The sequence below is a fragment of the Microtus ochrogaster genome, chromosome X, assembly GCF_000317375.1.
Source record: "Microtus ochrogaster isolate Prairie Vole_2 chromosome X, MicOch1.0, whole genome shotgun sequence".
Lineage (NCBI taxonomy): Eukaryota > Metazoa > Chordata > Mammalia > Rodentia > Cricetidae > Microtus > Microtus ochrogaster.
In genome coordinates, this window is record NC_022026.1 from 29,700,717 (window position 1) to 29,719,837 (window position 19,121).

At 38.2% G+C, this 19,121-nt stretch overlaps 1 pseudogene; it reads left to right on the forward strand.

Annotated features, from left to right (window-relative positions):
• The first annotated feature begins 7,398 nt into the window (after nucleotides 1-7,398).
• The window catches only part of LOC101988835, a 48,251-nt pseudogene continuing 36,528 nt past the window's right edge, over nucleotides 7,399-19,121 (forward strand).

Consider the following 19,121-nt stretch of genomic DNA (forward strand, 5'->3'; position numbering starts at 1 on the left):
ATCAAAAAAGCGTTTCAAAAAAAAACAGTTTTTTGAGCTCCCAATGGATCAGCCCCACGGTCTCATGGTCCTGACTTCCTTGCTCATGTTCTCCCTCCTCTGCTCCTATTTGGACCTTGGGAGCTCAGTCCAGTGCTCCAATGTGGGTCTCTGTCTCTATCTCCATCCATCGCCAGATGAAGTTTCTATGGTGATATGCAAGATATTCATTAGGATGGCTATAGGATCGGGCCATTTCAGGCTCTCTCTCCTCAGCTGCTCAAGGAACTAGCTGGGGACATCTCTCTGGACCCCTGGGAACCCTTCTAGAGTCAAGGCTCTTGCCAACCCTAAAATGGCTCCCTTAATTAAGGTATGTGCTTCCCTGCTCCCATATCCACCATTCCTTTATCCCAACCATCCCATTCCCCCAAGCTCTCCCAATCCTCCCCTTCTCACTTTTCTCTCCCCATCTCTCCTTTCCCCCATCCCACCCCACCCCCCAGTTCCCAATTTTTGCCCAGCAATCTTGTCTACTTCCAATATCCAGGAGGATAACTATGTTTTTCTTTGGGTTCACCTTCTTATTTAGCTTTTCTAGGATCCTGAATTATAGGCTCAATGTCCTTTATTTGTGGCTAGAAACCAATTATGAGTGAGTATATCCCATATTCATCTTTTTGGGTCTGGCTTACATCACTCAGGATAGTGTTTTCTATTTCCATCCATTTGCATGCAAAATTCAAGATGTCATTGTTTTTTACCGCTTTGTAGTACTCTAATGTGTATATATTCCACACTTTCTTCATCCATTCTTCCATTAAAGGGCATCTAGGTTGTTTCCAGGTTCTGGCTATTAAAAATAATACTGCTATGAACATAGTTGAACAAATGCTTTTGTCATATGATAGGGCATCTCTTGGGTATATTCCCAAGAGTGGTATTGCTGGGTCCTGGGGTAGGTTGATCCCGAATTTCCTGAGAAACCGCCACACTGCTTTCCAAAGTGGTTGCACAAGTTTGCATTCCTACCAGCAATGGATGAGTGTACCCCTTACTCCAGAACCTCTTCAGCAAAGGCAGTCATTTGTGTTTTTTATTTTAGCCATTCTGACAGGTGTAAGATGGTATCTTAAAGTTGTTTTGATTTGCATTTCCCTGATCACTAAGGAGGTTGAGCATAACCTTAAGTGTCTTTTGGTCATTTGACATTCTTCTGTTGAGAATTCTCTGTTCAGATCAGTGCCCCATTTTTTAATTGGGTTATTTAGCATTTTAAAGTCTAGTTTCATGAGTTCTTTATATATTTTGGAAATCAGACCTTTGTCTGTTGCGGGGTTGGTGAAGATCTTCTCCCAGTCAGTAGGTTCCCTTTTTGTCTTAGTGACAGTGTCCTTTGCTTTACAGAAGCTTCTCAGTGTCAGGAGGTCCCATTTATTCAATGTTGCCCTTAATGTCTGTGCTGCTGGGGTTATATGTAGGAAGTGGTTTCCTGTGCCCATGTGTTGTAGAGTACTTCCCACTTTCTCTTCTCTCAGGTTCAGTGTGTTCAGACTGATATTGAGGTCTTTAATCCATTTGGACTTGAGTTTTTTGCATGGTGATAGATATGGATCTATTTTCATTCATCTACAGTTTGACATCCAGTTGTGCCAGTACCATTTGTTGAATATGCTTTCTGTCTTTCATTGTAAACTTTTAGCTCCTTTATAAAAATCTGGTGTTCATAGGTTTGTGGGTTAAAGTCCGGGTCTTCTATTCAATTCCATTGGTTGACGTCTTTGTTTTTATGCCAATATCAAGCTGTTTTCAATACTGTAGCTCTGTAATAGTGTTTGAAGTCAGGAATGGTAATGGCTCCAGACGATCCTTTATTGTATAAGATCGTTTTGGCTATCCTGGGTTTTTTGTTTTTCCATATAAAGTTGATTATTGTCCTCTCAAGGTCTATGAAGAATTTTGATGGGATTTTGATGGGGATTGCATTGAATCTATAGATTGCTTTTGGGAGAATTGCGATTTTTACTATGTTGATCCTCCCAATCCAAGAGCAAGGGAGATCCTTTCATTTTCTGGTATCCTTTTCAGTTTCTCTCTTCAAAGACTTAAAGTTCTTGTCAAATAGATCTTTTACTTCCTTGGTCAGTTATTCCAAGATATTTTATGCTATTTTTGGCTATCATGAAAGTTGATGCTTCTCTGATTTCCCTCTCTGTATCCTTATCCTTAGTGTATAGGAGGGCAACTGATTTTTTGGAGTTGATCTTTTATCCTGCCACATTACTAGAGGAGTTTACCAGCTGTAGGAGTTCTTTGGTAGAGTTTTTGGGGTAGCTTATGTATACTATCATATCATCTGCAAATAACGAAAGTTTAACTACGTCCTTTCCAGTTTGAATCCCCTTGATCCCCTTATGTTGCATTATTGCTATTTCTAAAACTTCAAGCACTATATTGAAGAGGTATGGAGAGAGTGGGCAGCCTTGTCGTGTTCCTGATTTTAGTGGGATGGCTTTGAGTTTCTCTCTGTTTAATTTGAATTTAGCTACCAGCTTACTGTAAATAGCTTTTTTTATATTTAGGTATGACCCTTGTATCCCAAATCTCTCCAAGACCTTTATCATAAAGGGATGTTGAATTTTGTCAAATGCTTTTTCAGCATCTAATGAAATGATCATATGGTTTTTTTCTTTCAGTTTATTTATATGATGGATTACATTGATAGATTTGCATATGTTGAAACAGCCCTGCATCTCTGCAATGAAGCCTTCTTGATTATAATGGATAATTTTTCTAATGTGTTCTTGGATTCGGTTTGCGAGTATTTTATTGAGAATTTTTGCGTTGATGTTCATGAGTGAGATTGGCCTGTAATTCTCTTTCTTGGTTTGGTCTTTGAGTGGTTTTGCTGTCAGGGTAACTGTAGCTTCATAAAAGGAATTTGGCAATTACTCTTCTGTTTCTGTATTGTGAAATACATTAAGGAGTATAGGTATTAGCTCTTCTTGGAAGTTCTGGTAGTATTCCGCATTGAAACCCAGGTCCCTGTGGCAGTAACATTGTCAGTAACACACAATGGATTAAATTTTTCCACTTTCCCATTTCTTTATAGTGCCTTCACAAATAAATTATGAATACTCAATCATTTTTAAGATCCTATTTAACATACCAACCAGATTGATTTCTGAACCTTATCATTCAAAAACAATATAAGAAAGTCTCCCTCCTACAAAAACAATACCATGGAACCGCATTGGTATTTTTTGACTTGTCTACAAAGTCTAATTGTAGTACTCTTCAAAGATCCAAAAGATTATCTCAGACTTAAAAGTCTCTTAATTGTGAGGTCCTGTTAAAAAATGTACTACATTCTGTGGAGTGACGGTGGCACATGCCTTTAATCCCAGCAGTAGGGAAGCAGAGGCAGATGGATCTCTGTGTGTTTGAGGCTAGCCAGGTCTACAGAGCAAGTTCCAGGACAGCCAGGACTATTTCACAGAGAAACCCATCTGCAAATTTAGTTTCTCAAGCTCCTTTCTTCAGAAAACTGTACTTTTTTGTTTCTTTTTTGCTCTATTAGTTCTCAGTTTAGTCCTGGGTGATGTCAGTAAACAGTAACTATACTGCAGACTGAGTGTTTTTCTGTTTTAAAACTTCCTCTTCTAAATAAATTTCAATTGATATTTTAATTTAACCTCACTCAACTTTTCAGGATACAAGGACTGAAGCTGGAGTGTTTACTTGAATATAACATGCATGCATGGCCTTTTGCCCCTTTTTTTAAAAAATATATTTCTTGTTGCCCACTGAAACCTCATAAGCTATGCCTCTACTCTGAAGCTCTCTTGGGCATTCTTGTCTTCCAAATTCACACTGGAATGGCCCAGTTAAACTCTTGTTATAGCAATCGAGGACTTTTCTAGAAGATATCTGTAAATTCTTCTATATTCTTTCCACAAACTAGTTCCAGTGGCCAAGATCTACGTGGCCAGGTTTATCATAGCAATAACTCCACTTCTAGGAAGCAACACTCTGCATCCATTACTTTTCTAGTTGATTTGTGTCAAAACACCCATAAGATGGGAAGGAAGTAAATATTTATTTTGACTCAGAGTTTCAAGAAACATCCATTATTTTTAGGAAGTTGTGGCAGTGTGGTGACTCTAGCTATGATGTCTGCAGGAGCAGGAATTGATTGATCATTCAGAATCAACTTTCATGAAGAATAAATAATGAATGCTAATGCCATTCACACTTTTTCTTTTGTATTGTATCTAAGACCCTAGCCCATGCTGCTGATCACATTCAAGTTTACTCCTTCATCCTCAGTTATACCTCTCTGGAAATTTCATCACACATCAAGAATGTGTCCCCTTGGTAATTCTTAAATCCAAAGAAGTTGAAAAGGAAGATTAACCATCACATTCTATAACAAAAATTCCAAGAAATTAGGCTTAAACTAATATCAGTAGATCATGTGAAAACCTTATTTCTTATGCCTCTGTTTTCCATTTTGTATCTCTTTTGTGTCAAACAAAGTGGTGTTGTCTTCTAAATCAGTAATAATGTATTTATCAGTATTGCTGTTTATTGACTTTATTTTCTGTTTTGCTATTCTTAATTTTCATAGTTTAAGTTCGCTAGTCTTCATTTAATTTGCATATATAACTTATTTAATATTATCTTTCTCATTTCTGTATGTTACACACTTTTATTCCTGAGTGTCCCACCACATTTCTTATAAAACCCTTGTGAAATGATTCCATGAAGTTAACATTATCAAGGAACATTTGAGATCTTTCAGACAGTAAAGGCAATTGTCACCAAATCAGAGGATGTCAGCTTAGTGTTTGAAACTCACATGGTGAAAGGAGGTAGCTTATTTATGAAAGTTGTCCTCTGAAATCTGCATATATACCATGACACTCATGTGCTCACGTTTAAAAGTATGTGCACATACACACATACACTGACACATACATAAAAAACTTAAACCTAACATCATCAGGAAGTAATTCCTGTCCTGATATTTGGTTCAATTTTTCTATTTTTATTTTTATCTTAACTGATTAATTGACAAAATATATTTCTAATTATCATGTAATATGGTTTTATTTTGTGTCCATCATGGAAAGCCCATTTAATCTAAATACATTAATTTCTTCTTTTTAAAAATATATTTATTTATTTCATATCCTGACCACAGCATCTTTTCCTCTCCATTCCCTCTCCCTTCCTCCCTCTTACCCCCCACCATGCTTCCTCTGTAATCACTCAGGAAGGGGCAGGTTTCCAATGGACTTCAGCAAAGCATGGCATATCAAGCTTCCATAAATCCAAGCAACAATCCCTGTTATTCAGGCTAGATAAAACAATTCAGCATGAGAAATACATTCTCAAGAGGCAGTCAAAACATCAAGGACATCTGCAGTTCCCGTTCTTAGGAGTCCCAAAAGAGAAACAAGTTACACAACACTCACATACATGTAGAGGGCGTAAGGTCAGTCCCATGCAGGCTCCCTGGCTATTGGTTTGTGGAGGCCCAAAAATGTGAGCCTGTTTCCACGTTGACCATAGATCAGAGAGTTCAAACTTACCTCTATTCCTTCAAGGTTATTGGGCTTCTACCTCAAGGGTCCCACCTAGATGTATATCAGAAAGTTCTGTTCTCTTCTGGGTTATTGTCAACAAGTGTGATTAATAGCCAGATCTTGCATTTCAGTAATAGAGGTAGGTATGTTTCTACCACAAACAAAAGTCTAATGATTTGATTAAGGGTCCAGTTCCTTTAACGAGATAACACTGGATTCCATCCAGGGAGTGTTTTGCCTGCAGAATGTTTTGGTCTAGGGTATGAACAGACTTGTTTTGTTCTAGCAACAGAATATTTAACTATGGACGTAGCCCAGTACCTTCAACTGTTCATTTCCTTGTATCATGTTAATGCAGTTCTTGTCTCACTCCTACCTTTTGTGGTCAGGGGTATTTCTAGCAATTGGAAATTAATCATGGGCAAATTCCAGTACTCACTAGAACTCCCTCCCAATACTATCCTATATGTTTCTGTTTTATTATTTTTAAGGGTGCCTTTGTATTTTTTACTAATATTTTCTAATTCCCCATGCCTCTACCCTGGCAAGAAGTATTTTTGTCAAGGCTAGTCCATGATATTGGTTCAGATTCTGTGAGGTCCTATGAGCCAGGGTAGTGGTTTCTGTGGGTTTTCCTGCAGTGTTCCTGACCCCACCCCCACATCATTTTTGCTACAATCCCTTCTGGCTCTCTTCATCAGGATGCCTGGAGCACGGTCTAATAAACTGTTACTGGACTGTTAAAAAACAATGATATCAGAAAATTTGAAGGGAAATGGATTGAGCTAGAAAAAAATCATCATGACTGAGGTAACCCAGATCCAGAAAGGCAAACATGCTATGTACTCACTCATACATGGATATTAATTGTAAAGAATAACCATGCTACAATCCACAGACCCAGAGAGACTAGGTAACAAGGAGGGCTCAAGGGGTATGCATGGATTGCCCTAGGAAGGAGAAATAGAGAGAACTCTTGGTTGGACTGGGGGCAGGTCAACATGGGAACTTAAAGAATCAGGTTGCAGGTAGGGAGAGGGGGAGCTTTACAGAGTTGTATAGAAACCTGATTCAAAGGAAACTTCCATGAGTGTGACAGCTAAGACTCCTGGCAACAATGGATACATAGCCTGAACATGACATCCTTTGTGGCTGGATTGGTGACTACTCTAATTATCATCAGAGAGCCTTCATCCAGTGACTAATGAAAGCAGATTTAGAGACCCAAAGCCAAACATTGAGCTGAGCTGGGGGACTCCTGCAAAGGAGAGGGAGGAGGGATTGTAGAGTCAGGAGGATAAAGTACATAGGAGGAAAACCCACAGAAATGGCTAGCCTGACTCATGGGAACTCATAGTCTCACAGCGACTGATGGAGGCAAATTCAGATTGATTTCTTCTTACACTGATCAATTTTGTGGTGAGAGCTCTTGAAATGAAAATTGTGTTTCCTGTCATTAGATTTCTATTCATATTGAAAAACTATGAATATTAGGATTACTTCAGTGGTACATATTGTTTGCCTTTTATCGGAGTGATGCTCTGAACTTAATATTACATTCCAAACTCTTTGGATATAGGGGTGTTAGAGAGCTGGGGTCTCACTTTTAATTTAATATCCCAGAGTCCTTGGATATAAAGGTGTTGGTTCAAGTCTGGCTACAATAAAGGGGGGTGGGAGTTGGTGTGCTCACACTTAGCAAGAGGTGTGACTGGAGCAGCATCCAGTTTGCTGTCATCCTGGAGTTCTTAGGCATCTGCTTTTTTGAAGGAGATGATAAGGTGGGTGGCTAGGAGAAAAAAAATATTGTTATTATTAACCGTATGAAATGGGGCTAGCCATGGGATGGGACACAATAACAGATAAAACCAGGTTGGCAAGTATCCTTGATCCGGAAGAGTTGGTACCAATGGTGAAGTTCCAGGAGCTGGTACAGGTCTTTGGCATTGTCTGGAGAGCACTTTCTGGGTTGGTCTTGGTCCAGGCTGCAAGAATGACCTGTAAAATATTCTTGAAACTGGCTGGGGTTAGTGTAGCAGAACTTTTTCCCAGAACCTGTAAGAGAACTGGAACAGATTTACATCTTGGTGTTATAGCAAAAGGCTATTGCTTTAGGTTAAAAGGTGTGAATATTTTAGCTGACCCTCTGAAGATACACCTGAAACCTGTGAATCCTGGACTATGAAGCCTGTTAAAGAGACATACCTGTCTGTATTTTAGCAAGAAACTTTATTAAATGTCATGGGTGAAGTAATAAGTTAACAGTACCTTACATTGTCAAATGCCGTTAGACAGATCTGGGAAGGATAAATGAGCAAAAATGAGACAGTTTTTTTAGCTACACAGGCAATCCCAAGTCCTCTCCTTGGTCCTTGGAGAACACCAGTCTTAGAAGCAGTGCTTCCCATTAGCTACTGAGTACAAGAGGCCCAAAGATTTTTCTTGTGGCCAGGGGGAAGATTTAGTCTACCTGTTTGGAAAGGATGAGACAGTTGATTCCCTGGGTAAAGAAGTATTCAGGAAGATGAAGAGGTGAAAGGCTGCTTTTTGCTGTATGGATGGCTATGCCAAACGCAAAAGCAGGGCTTATGGGCAGAAGGTCTTCTGTCTTGGAGGAGCTAAAGGGTGCTGCAAAAGATGACAAATTTGTGGTAGAAGTTCTTTTGTTAAAATGCCATACCCTCTGATCTGTAAAGGCACTTGAGATCTAGGTACCATTACTTGTTATTTAAACTGGGTATATAAACTAAATTTAGATGTACATTTTATCCAATTACTTACAGTTTACCAGCACTAGTGAATGTAAGATTAAGAGGAATATTTTAATAAGTCAGAGAATCTTAAAATGAACACATATGCACACAGAAACATTTATAAAGTTACACAGAACTGAGACAAACAGCAAACAGCTAGAGGGGAAAGGGGCCAGGAGTGAAACCAGCCTAGTTGGCAAAAGCCAGCAAAGCATAGCAAACAGCTGATGGATAAGCACCTTCCGAAGGGACGGCAATGGCCTCTATTGTCCTCGGCTGATGGAAAGGGAGTAGGGCTTAGTTCCCTGGATCTGGAACAGAACAGGAGCCAGCCATGACTTCGGTCATGCTGTTGGAGCCCCAAAGGCTACAAAAAAACAGAAGCTGTGTGGGACAAACCTCATGCTGTGTAGGGGAAAAGGAAGTGGGGGCAGGATGAACCTTGGGCTACAAATCAGCAGAGCAGGAGAGGGGGAAGGGGGAGCGGGAGTGCACATCCAGAAACCAGGCATTATGGAGCCTTAGCTCCAATTTAAAAAGATTTTTTGTAAAAGGATGCTCAAGGGCATTTGAGTAATCAGCTTGGAATTGTAGGGACCCATTTTAAAAGTCTGTGCCCAATGGGACTCAAGTCTGTTGCCATGCGTCCACCAAACAGGCCCTTGAGTCAAAACAAGGGTGCATGAGAAATGAGTGGGATGTGTCTCCCCACACCCAAACCCCATCTCAGCCAAAGCCTGGCTTTCACCGCATGGATCAGGCTCCCTGTGCAGGACTGTGGCTTCAAGAAAAGCCCCAAAAGTGAATGGCTCACTCTGGGGATCCTACCGGCAAAGAGCAAAAGAAGGGGAACTCATAGAGTCTGAAACCAATCTAGTCTGGCAGAGAGCTTGGGAGGGCATTTTCCAGCATGGCGGTGCTGCACCCATGGGGGGAAAAAAAAACAGCCCCATCTTGGTGGGACCTCTAAGATGTTAGGAATATTTTCTAACCAAGCCACTCTGCTGGCACAAAGAACTCCAATCAAACCAGAATAGACTGAATCAAAAGTGTCTTGTTTAAGAAACGTTGCACTCTCAGATGGCCAGAAGCATGACGGGGGAGAGTTGGGGGTGGAGACAGAGGGAGAGCACACACAAAACCCGAAACCACGTGTTCCTTTTCTGGCCACCTAAATACCCTGTGTGACACTGGGGAAGTGTCAGCATTTGACAGGCTGGGAGTTGGTGTCCAGACCAAGGCATCTTCCAGGTCAGGGGCTGGGGTGACACTCCCAACTTAATATTACAGCTATATATACATACAAGAGGTTCTAAGGCAGCATGTGACACAAAAATATATGCATCCATGTTTATTGCTACACCATTTACAAAGCCTAAGAAATGTAAACATCCCAGATGTTCAATACTAGATTAATGGTTAAAGGGAATGTCATGGTATATATACACAGAGGAATTTTTCAGCTATAAACATATATGAAATCATGACACTTACATGAAAATGGACCAAACTGGAGATCTGTATGTTAAGCAAAATAAGTAAGACTCAAAAGGATAAATACCATGTTTTCTCTCAAATGCAGAATCTATATTATTTAAACGTGTGTGTGTGTGTACCCAACAATAGAAAGGGGACGCAGGGATGTTAAGTTGGGGGAGGCAGGGTTGATGTAAACACGAAGGGGATAGAATACCTGTGACATGACAGTAGAAAAGAAATATTTGAAGTTATAAATGAGCTCAGCAAGATGGTAGGATGGCAAAGGGATATTAAGGGGCAGAATGAATAAGAACAAATAATAATAACACACACATACAGACACGTGGGCACACACATACACACACACACAAACACAGGGAACTTCATAAAAGATGGGTTTTAGTGTAGGTGTGGGGATGAAACAAAAATAGGTTACGATGTTGATTAAAATTCCTTGTGTGCATGAAACTGTCAAATGAATAAAGTAAATAAATGAGAAATGCTATAATTAAAGTCATTAATTTGTATGCTAACTTAAATTTTCAAATAGAAAAAAATAAGGAAAAATTATATCACTAATATCTGTAACCCTTGTGCATTATGGTAAGGCCATTAACAACTAAGGGTTTAGTTTTTATTAACAGTGGGGAAACTAACACCTAACATCTAAACTTACATAAAAATTGAAACTGTTTTGGCGACCCTATTTTAAAATGGTCATATTTAGCTCTGTAATCCAGAAATTTTCAAAAGTGGTTTTCTTCTTTTCTAGTCCCTGTACAGCATTCTGTCACTCACACAATGTTATAATTAAAAGCAGAAAATATAATAACCAGCATAACATCCAACATTATTATCCTCTGTTTGAACCCACACTTTTAAAATTGCCATCTTTAATTGATTGCTCTTAATAAGACTCTTGGGAACCTCAGCGGCTAGTGCATTCATGGAAAATCCCCACAGTGCTCCTATTACCAATTTACCAAGTGATTCTGAGAACTGTCCTTGAGTATATATACTCTGGACTGGAGAACTCTTACCGGCCAGGGAATAGCATTCTTTTCTATTCTATATCTGAATCATATAGAAATACCTTAAAGATGAAAAAATGGCTCAGTAGTTAAGATTACTTGCTGCTGTTGCAAAGGGGCAGAATGTGGTTTTTAATGCTCATGTTGGAAAGTTTACAACTGCTGTAACTCAATTTCCTGGACAACTGAAGCCCTATTCTAGTCTCTGCATGTACCTACTCAAATGTGTACATGCACACACATTACGACAAACATGCATATTTATAATAAAACCCCTCTTATCACCTATGGATCAGTCAGTTTAGTGGCTTCTCTGTATTCTTGCTTACAACAGTATGGTAACTCTTCACAGCAATAACAGTGACTAACACAGCCTCAAAATGTGTCACATTCTGGCCTCAAGCTTGTAATTTTCCTGCCCTAGTCTTCTGAGTGCTAGGATTATAGGTGTGTGTCTTGAACACTGGCTCATAGCTGACATGGAATGTAAGATTGTTATTTCATGGGTTATTCAAGAAAGCTTCACCCTTGGCTTTAAAAAAGAATGATTGTGTTCACAAAATTCCTGTGGAAAAAAAAAATTCTCCAAGCTTATAATTTTAGGAGTTAGGCCCTCTGCACAATCAGGAAGGGAGCCTAGTCGCTGGAAGTGGAGCCAGAATCCAGAGAGCAAGCAGAGGGCCATTGCTGCTTTTTCAGAGAGAGAGAGAGAGAGAGAGAGAGAGAGAGAGAGAGAGAGAGAGACCACTCCCCAATGGGCTGGTATCTCAGCAGCTGTTGGCTGAAGGAGCAGAAGGAGCTCCTGCAACACCTCCCTGTTTTGTTTTAAGTAAGAGAGTTCTAAACCTACTATGAAATTATATACAATAAGTACAAATATCCTATTCTAGCTAGCTTAAGTCTTGTATAATATAAAACTTGGCCAAGTCATGAGAGGAAAGTAACTACATTTATATAGTCTTCAACCCCATGGAAGATCTGAGAAGGGAAATAATGTTCCTTGAGTAATAAGGAAGTGCAATTAAACAAATTTCAAAACATGCAACAAATTACAGAGGCAACTAGCTACCTGGGCAATCACCCAAAGTCACATTAGCAGCGTTGAAGCAACCAACTTTGGCTAAGGCCTAACATAACTGACATACCATTTTCAAAGGCAAGAAACTTGTCAAAACTATCTTACCCTGTCTTGGCAGGATATGACAGTCCTGTTTTTTCCATTTACGGATATTCTGTATCTCTGTCAGTGGTTGAGGTATGGGCATTTCTTTGCCCAAAGGCCAGTTCTGCCAATAAGAAAGGCTCCAGGTGGAGTGTCTTTGGTGCTCAACATTCTTTCGGGAATAGATCGGTGTTGCCAGGCGCGATTATGCCTCACTAATAAAGGCCATTTTCTACAGCTCTTTGAAGAGGTTGAAGATTATCTATACTGAATATAATTTCTAAGTATCTAAAGAACCTGATTAGCCTAATTATAAATGAAAAACATAGATGACTATTGATCTATATAATTCTCAATACCGATTTAACTTAAAGACTAAGACAATAAACAACTGTGCAATAAATGAGGACAATATGACCTCCAAATATAAACAATGTGCAACTATACATTGCAATATGGTAGCTATATCTCAATACATAAACAATATAAAAGTATCTTAATCAGAGGTAGAAATGTATACTGCAATATGGTAAATATACATATATCAATATAATATATATATATATTACAATACATAAAAAATGTTTTAAACAGAGGTAGAAGCATGCATGCATACAATAGTAAATATAATTTAACTTTGTACAAGAATCAATATCAATACAATTATCTTAAAAACAATAACTCACAAGTACCAATCTATATTCCCATCATCCAATTATCCCTCTATTTTTTTAAAAGGATCCCCGAGCTTATAAAATTCCTCCCCCAACCCCCCAACCCTCAACCATATACTAATTATAATCAACCCCTAAATGATGTCCCTAAACCCAAGGACAAACTTTACTGGGAGAGGGGACGTCATGCTCTAGAATTACTTCCAGCTGTCATGGGGGCGATGTTCTTTCTGGGGGATCCTATGAAAGTAAAATGATGGTTAAATTTCAAGATCAATGTCTTTTAAAATTGAAAATAGTCTGTGAGTATTTTGTGGAAGTCTGGCCTGAATGTTGTACAAGATGTGCACCATTTCAGCTAACCAAGTTGGAACAGTTTTGTGCAGCTAGTACCCAAAACGGGTCTTGTAGTAGTGCTATCAGTATCATGATGTCATATCAACCAGGTGGAGTTGTTGTTATGGGGCCCCATCTTCTTTTTGGAAGCCTCAAATATCGCTGTAGGAAAAACTTATTGTTTATTGTGAAAAACTTAACCATTAATCATATAGACATATATAGACATACATATATTCAATGAAAGGCATGATAGATATATTCAATGAAAGCTATGATAGATATGAAGAAAAGCAAATATCTTTTCTAAACTCATATTTCTTTCTGTCCCATATCATGGCTCTTGACATGAGACAGAAACTCCAGAATCTCTGGGTTTTTCTCTTAACAACAGGCTTGGAATTAGAGAGGGACTAAATCAGAGTCCAACTCCAAAACCAGCTCTATAAATTTAGAAATATGATTTAGTGTATTTCACTTACAGAACCTATTCAGTTTTCTTGATAGTCCCTATTGGGCAGTTATTTTTCCATCTGTCAATATTTGAAAATCAAGGGTCCCTTGAGTTTTTTAAAGATGAGTGTTTTTCTGCAGAGATAAGAACAGAACCCTGCCCCCATTTTATATGTTTTTATTAACACCTGTGTGAATATCATCATTGTGGATGAGCTGTCATTTTTCCTTTACAAGAGGTTTCTCTTCAAATTGAACCTTTATTAATTTTGATGGTATCCACAATTTTTCTTCTCCTGTGGAAATAAGCGCAAAACCTCTTCCCCAACGTAGCACATCTGGCTTCCATTGAGAGGTCAGCACATCTTTGAAATAAACCGGTTGATTTAGTTCAGCAGACTTTTCCATTATCCAATGTCTTTCTGCTGCTGTTGTTCTTTTCTCATTAGTGTTAAGAAAATCAAGGTTAATAAAGCATTATGCAGTCTATTTCTGGGAGTATTTTCTGGGCCTGTGGAGTTTAAATTCATGTGGGGAGGCAAACGATAGGTTTTGTGGGGACTTGAAGCCAATCTGAGGCATGTAAAGAGAAAATATAAAGAATTGCAGCAAGAAAGGCCACTGCGTGATAATTTATATTAAACTGCGGGCTCCACTCACAAGGCACAGGCTGCAGCTGAGGGAGGACTTGTGCCAGGCTGAGCTGGCAGCAGTCAGCCGAGCAGTGGGAAGGGGCAGTCCTAAAACCAAACGTTTGGGCGCCAAATGAAGGCATAAGTTACAAACAATCCCACACCAGTTTGGAATTATGATTAATAGAATGGTTATTTATTTAAGAGGGAAAAACTTACAGATCACTGTCCCAGAAAACAGCCCTCTGCACAATCAGGAAGGGAGCCTAGTCACTGGAAGCAGAGCCAGAAGCCAGAGAGCGAGCGGAGGGCAGTTGTTGCCTTTTTAAAGAGAGAGAGACCACACCCCAATGGACTGGTATCTCAGCAGCTATTGGCTGAAGGAGCAGAAGGAGCTCCTGCAACAAACATTAGAAGGAAATTCATGGAGACAGAGCCCTTATATGTGAGATTAGGGTCCTAATAAAAGAAAACCTACAGTGGGCTGTTACCTCTTTTGTTGTGTATGGACACAGAGGGTCCAGAAAGTAAGCTCACAGAAGAAAGCTCATCTTCAAGAACCTTTATCTTAGAGTTCTAAATATTGCGAACAATTAGGAATGAATTTCTGCTATTTATAAATCTTCTGGTATATGATACTCTATTAGTCAGATTGTACTAATTCACTCTAACTCATAGGGGCTCTGAGATATTTATTTGGTCTCTCATTAAACAAATTTTAGGCTGCAGATGTACAGGCATGCACAGTCTCTATGCTTTCTTTTTGTTTGTTGTTAAATCAAAAAGTTAAAAGAATCTTATCAGGGTTGGATAGACATCTGTGCTGGCTAGTTTTATGTCAAATTGACATAAGTTATAGTCATCCGAGAGGAAGAAACCTTGACTGAGAAAGTACCTCCATAAAATCAGGCTGTAGGCAAGCCTGTTGGGCATTTCTTAATTACTGATTGATAAGGGATGGCCCAGCCCATTATGAATTTTACCATTCCTGGGTTGTTGGTCCTAGGTTTTATAAGAAGGCAAGCTGAACAAACCAGGAGTAGAAAGCCACTAACCAGCACCGCTCAATGTTCTCTGCATTAGTTTCTCCTTCCAGGTTCCTGGCCTGTTTGAGTTCCTGTCCTGATGTCTTCCAATGATGAATAAGGATGTGGAAACATAAGCCAAATAAACATTTTCTCCAGAACTTGCTTTTGGTCATGGTGTTTCATCATAGTATTAGTAATCCTGACTAAGACAACAGCTACACCATTATGAGTGCCTACTGCTTTGTCAGAGGACCAAAATTTATATCCCTGCATACAAATTGGGGAGTTCATAAACAACTATAACTCCAGGTCCAATTATCCAATGCTTCCTTCTTGCTTCTATTGACACCCATACACAATAAGTCTTAAAACAGAATTTTAATCTCTATTCATATTGTTTCTTTTATCTCTCTCCCTTTTTCCATCTCTCCCCTTCTTGCTCTTCTGTCTTTCATTTAAACCAACATCTAAGTAAATTTTCACAATTTTTAAGCAAATTATTAAATTATTAAATTATTATTCACAATTATTAAGCAAAGCACTGATACTGAAATAGGACTGTTCCTAAAGAAGAAAATGACAAAATGTTAGATATACAAAGAACGCAAGAGGCTGTTGTTGAGGAAATCAATTTGTATTCATATCAGAAAATTGTCATTATAATTATTTTAATTTGTACAAAGCTGTACTTTGCAATTTTATGTCAAGTTGGAAGGAGATTGTCTTCATAGTTCTTTGTGTAGTAACTGCCATTATGCTTTTTTGAAAGAAAGATAAATATTCATCAGAACTGCAATAAATGAACTCAAGCTACTTTAGCTCATTTCAGCCATGAGACCAAAATTGCTTAATTTATAGTCATGATGTATATGTTCAAAATGGCAGACAGGAATGAGTCCCTGGTAGATGCAGAAATTAATACAATGTGCAAAGTTTACTTTAGGGCTCTTGAAAAGAATGAGCTAGAGTAGTTTGGTGATTTGGGCTGTTTTTACTTAAATTTCTCCTAAAGGCATTCTCTCAAACAACAACTATACTTACCTTTGCTAATCTCTTTCTCCCTCATTCAATGTTACTCCCATCAATGTTCAGTCACACATTTGAAGTTTTACTTTTTAAGAAAAACTAATCACAGAATAAAAACTTGTGTCCATTAAATATGACTCTTGTGATAGCTAGTTTTTATGTGGCAAGTAAATTTGTTGACAGAATACCCAGAAAGCTCTTTAAACACAGTTTCTGGGAGTGTATTTATGAACCTTTCTGGAAGCAATTAGCATCTGAATTGGCAAAGCGAGCACAAAAATAAATGCCCTCTCCAATGAGGATGGGCACCTTTGATACACTTAGAGCTTGAAGAGATCAAAATGACAGATGAAGGTTGGATCTGAGCATGCTGTATTCAAATATTTACTTCTGAGCTGAAATATTAGCATTCTTTTCCCCTCAGTGATCTTACACTGGCCTCTGAACTACAGCTACCCAATTTCTATCCTTCATACTGTGCCATTGGCTTTTCAGAATCTCTGTGTTGCAGAGGAGTGACTGTCCAGGCAGCGAGATGTCTCTGTCTTTTCTAGAGTTTTGAAAGTTCCTTACTTCTCATTTACTTAGGTACTATTATATCATTCTTTGATGGAATAGATAGTTATAGTTATAGTTTTCCATTGTTATGATAAAAGATAAAATAGATGTAAATATTGTAACTATAATTCTTACTTGATAACTGTTTTGTTATGTGTAATTTTGCTATGTTAAAGTTAAAACATATGTTAAAAAGCCTTCCTTTTTTTGTATAAACAGAAAAAGGGAGAATGATGGAGGAAGGTCATTGGTTAATAAACAAACTGCCTTGTCCCATTTGATAGGTTAGAACATAGGTGGGTGGAGTAAACAGAACAGAATGCTGGGAGGAAGAGGAAGTGAGCTCAGACTCCATAGCTCTCCTCTCTGGGGCAGACACAATGAAGCTCCGACCCAGGATGGACATAGGCTAGAATCTTCCCGGTAAGCACACCATGGGGTACGACACACATTATTAGAAATGGGCTAGTCCTGGTGCGAGAGTTAGCCAAGGAGAGGCTAGATATAATGGGTCAAGCAGTTTTTAAAAGAATACAATTTGTGTGTTGTTATTTCTGGGCATAAGCTAGCCAGGCATTCGGGAGCCGGGCTGTGGAAAGAGGCCCGCAGCTCCATCAACAGAAACTTCTTATGAGTAAATAGCCAATATATTAATATAAGCCCCTCCTAGTAATAGTCATGAACCACTCTACTATTTCTGTTCCTCTGGAAAAGTTTGGTTAACTAAGTTACAGATACTTACAATTATGAAGAGGCTCTCTTTACCTAAAGTTAGCGGATGAAAGGGAAAATTATGAGCTGATATTAAATGAACATACTTTAAAATTTACCAATTTTAGATGAAACTGATAACTTTTATATACTAAACCGTGAAGTCTATAAAAGATTAGCCAAACTCTTCTTCCCAGGTACTATTTATGTTCATCATTGGAGGTTATTAAGAAATTGACATAATTATGCATATTGATTATGAGATATTTTAGTGAAAATATATTTTATTCAATTTTTTGTTGATGACAGCTTAAAACCTAGAAAATATAATATATCTTGGTGTCTGAAATAAGTTCTTCAAAGAGTAGTAGGTGGGACATTTTAGGAAATTGTAGGCATTTGTGCCAAACTCTCATTTTAGATATTTTCTCTCAAAAGATACACAGATGGAGGATATAAATACATTCCAGAATGGTGAGATAACATGTTCTTCAGAGCTCTTTAATGTCAGAAATTGTAAATGTTACCATATCACTTACTGGTGAGAAAAATATTATAGACATATAAAATATATTGCTTGCTACAGAAAAATATAAGGAGAGATGGACGAAAAGTAATAGTTGAAACAGAATTTTGATAACTACTTTGATTCTGTTTATGGCACGACAAATCACTCTAAATATAAGTGGTATAAAAATAATATTACTTTAATATTTTTGCTGTCACCTGAGCTTAATTGCTTTATCGGTATCATTTTAGACATGTTATGCAATTATAGTCACTTGGTGGCTGGAGACATCCAAGAGTCTGGCTGCTTTTGAGTACCTGGGATGTTGGCCTTCACTGTTGTGTCCAAGTTGCCAATTCTCTTTCTTTTGCAATTCAGGAGAATAAAGGATACATTTCTTTTAATTTATTTCCAAAGTAAAAATGAGGAAATAGTCTCCTCTAATCCTAATTTATTTAGCATGATTTTCTCTGAGACTGAGCTCCTTCTCAGAATATAATTTTATAACTTTGGTCAATTTTCTCTCTCAACCTGTTATAGAATAACATGTTATCTCTCAATCACTCATTTTATATTATTCTATTTCACTTTCATGTTATTATAACAAGTACCAAAGCTTCTTTTTTTGTGCATTTGTTATATGAGGGTCCACATTATTTAAAACAAGTCATTGCTACTTTTTCACTGCCTTGATTGAACACAAGTCCAGGTCTTATATCGGTTATATCCAAGGGCATTGAGAGCAACAGACAATGAAGACTTCAATCACAGACTGTTTAGACAAAAATTTCCATGGGTTTCTCACATTTCTGCATAGTGTATGGACAACAATTCTAAGTGTCTCTATTCTAGATTATATTTTCAAAGACGTGCATTTTGACCATCTTTGGGAGATAGATTAATTTTAATTTATGTAACAAAGAGTGTAACAGCGTGAACGAATGCAGACAGATTGTAAAAATATATATACAGATTTATTAGAGAAATAGACTTACCAGAACCACCGTTCCTGCAGAGACCAGGAAAGCAGAAGCAAGCCCTGTGAGCACACTCGCCAGATTTATAGGTAAACATTAGCCCGAGGCAAATACGCCCCCTGAGGGGCGGGACTTATCCCTACATCTCCCCCTTTTGTCTAAATAAGACAGAACTAAACCAAATACAACTATATACAATAATAACAAATAATAAATATAACAA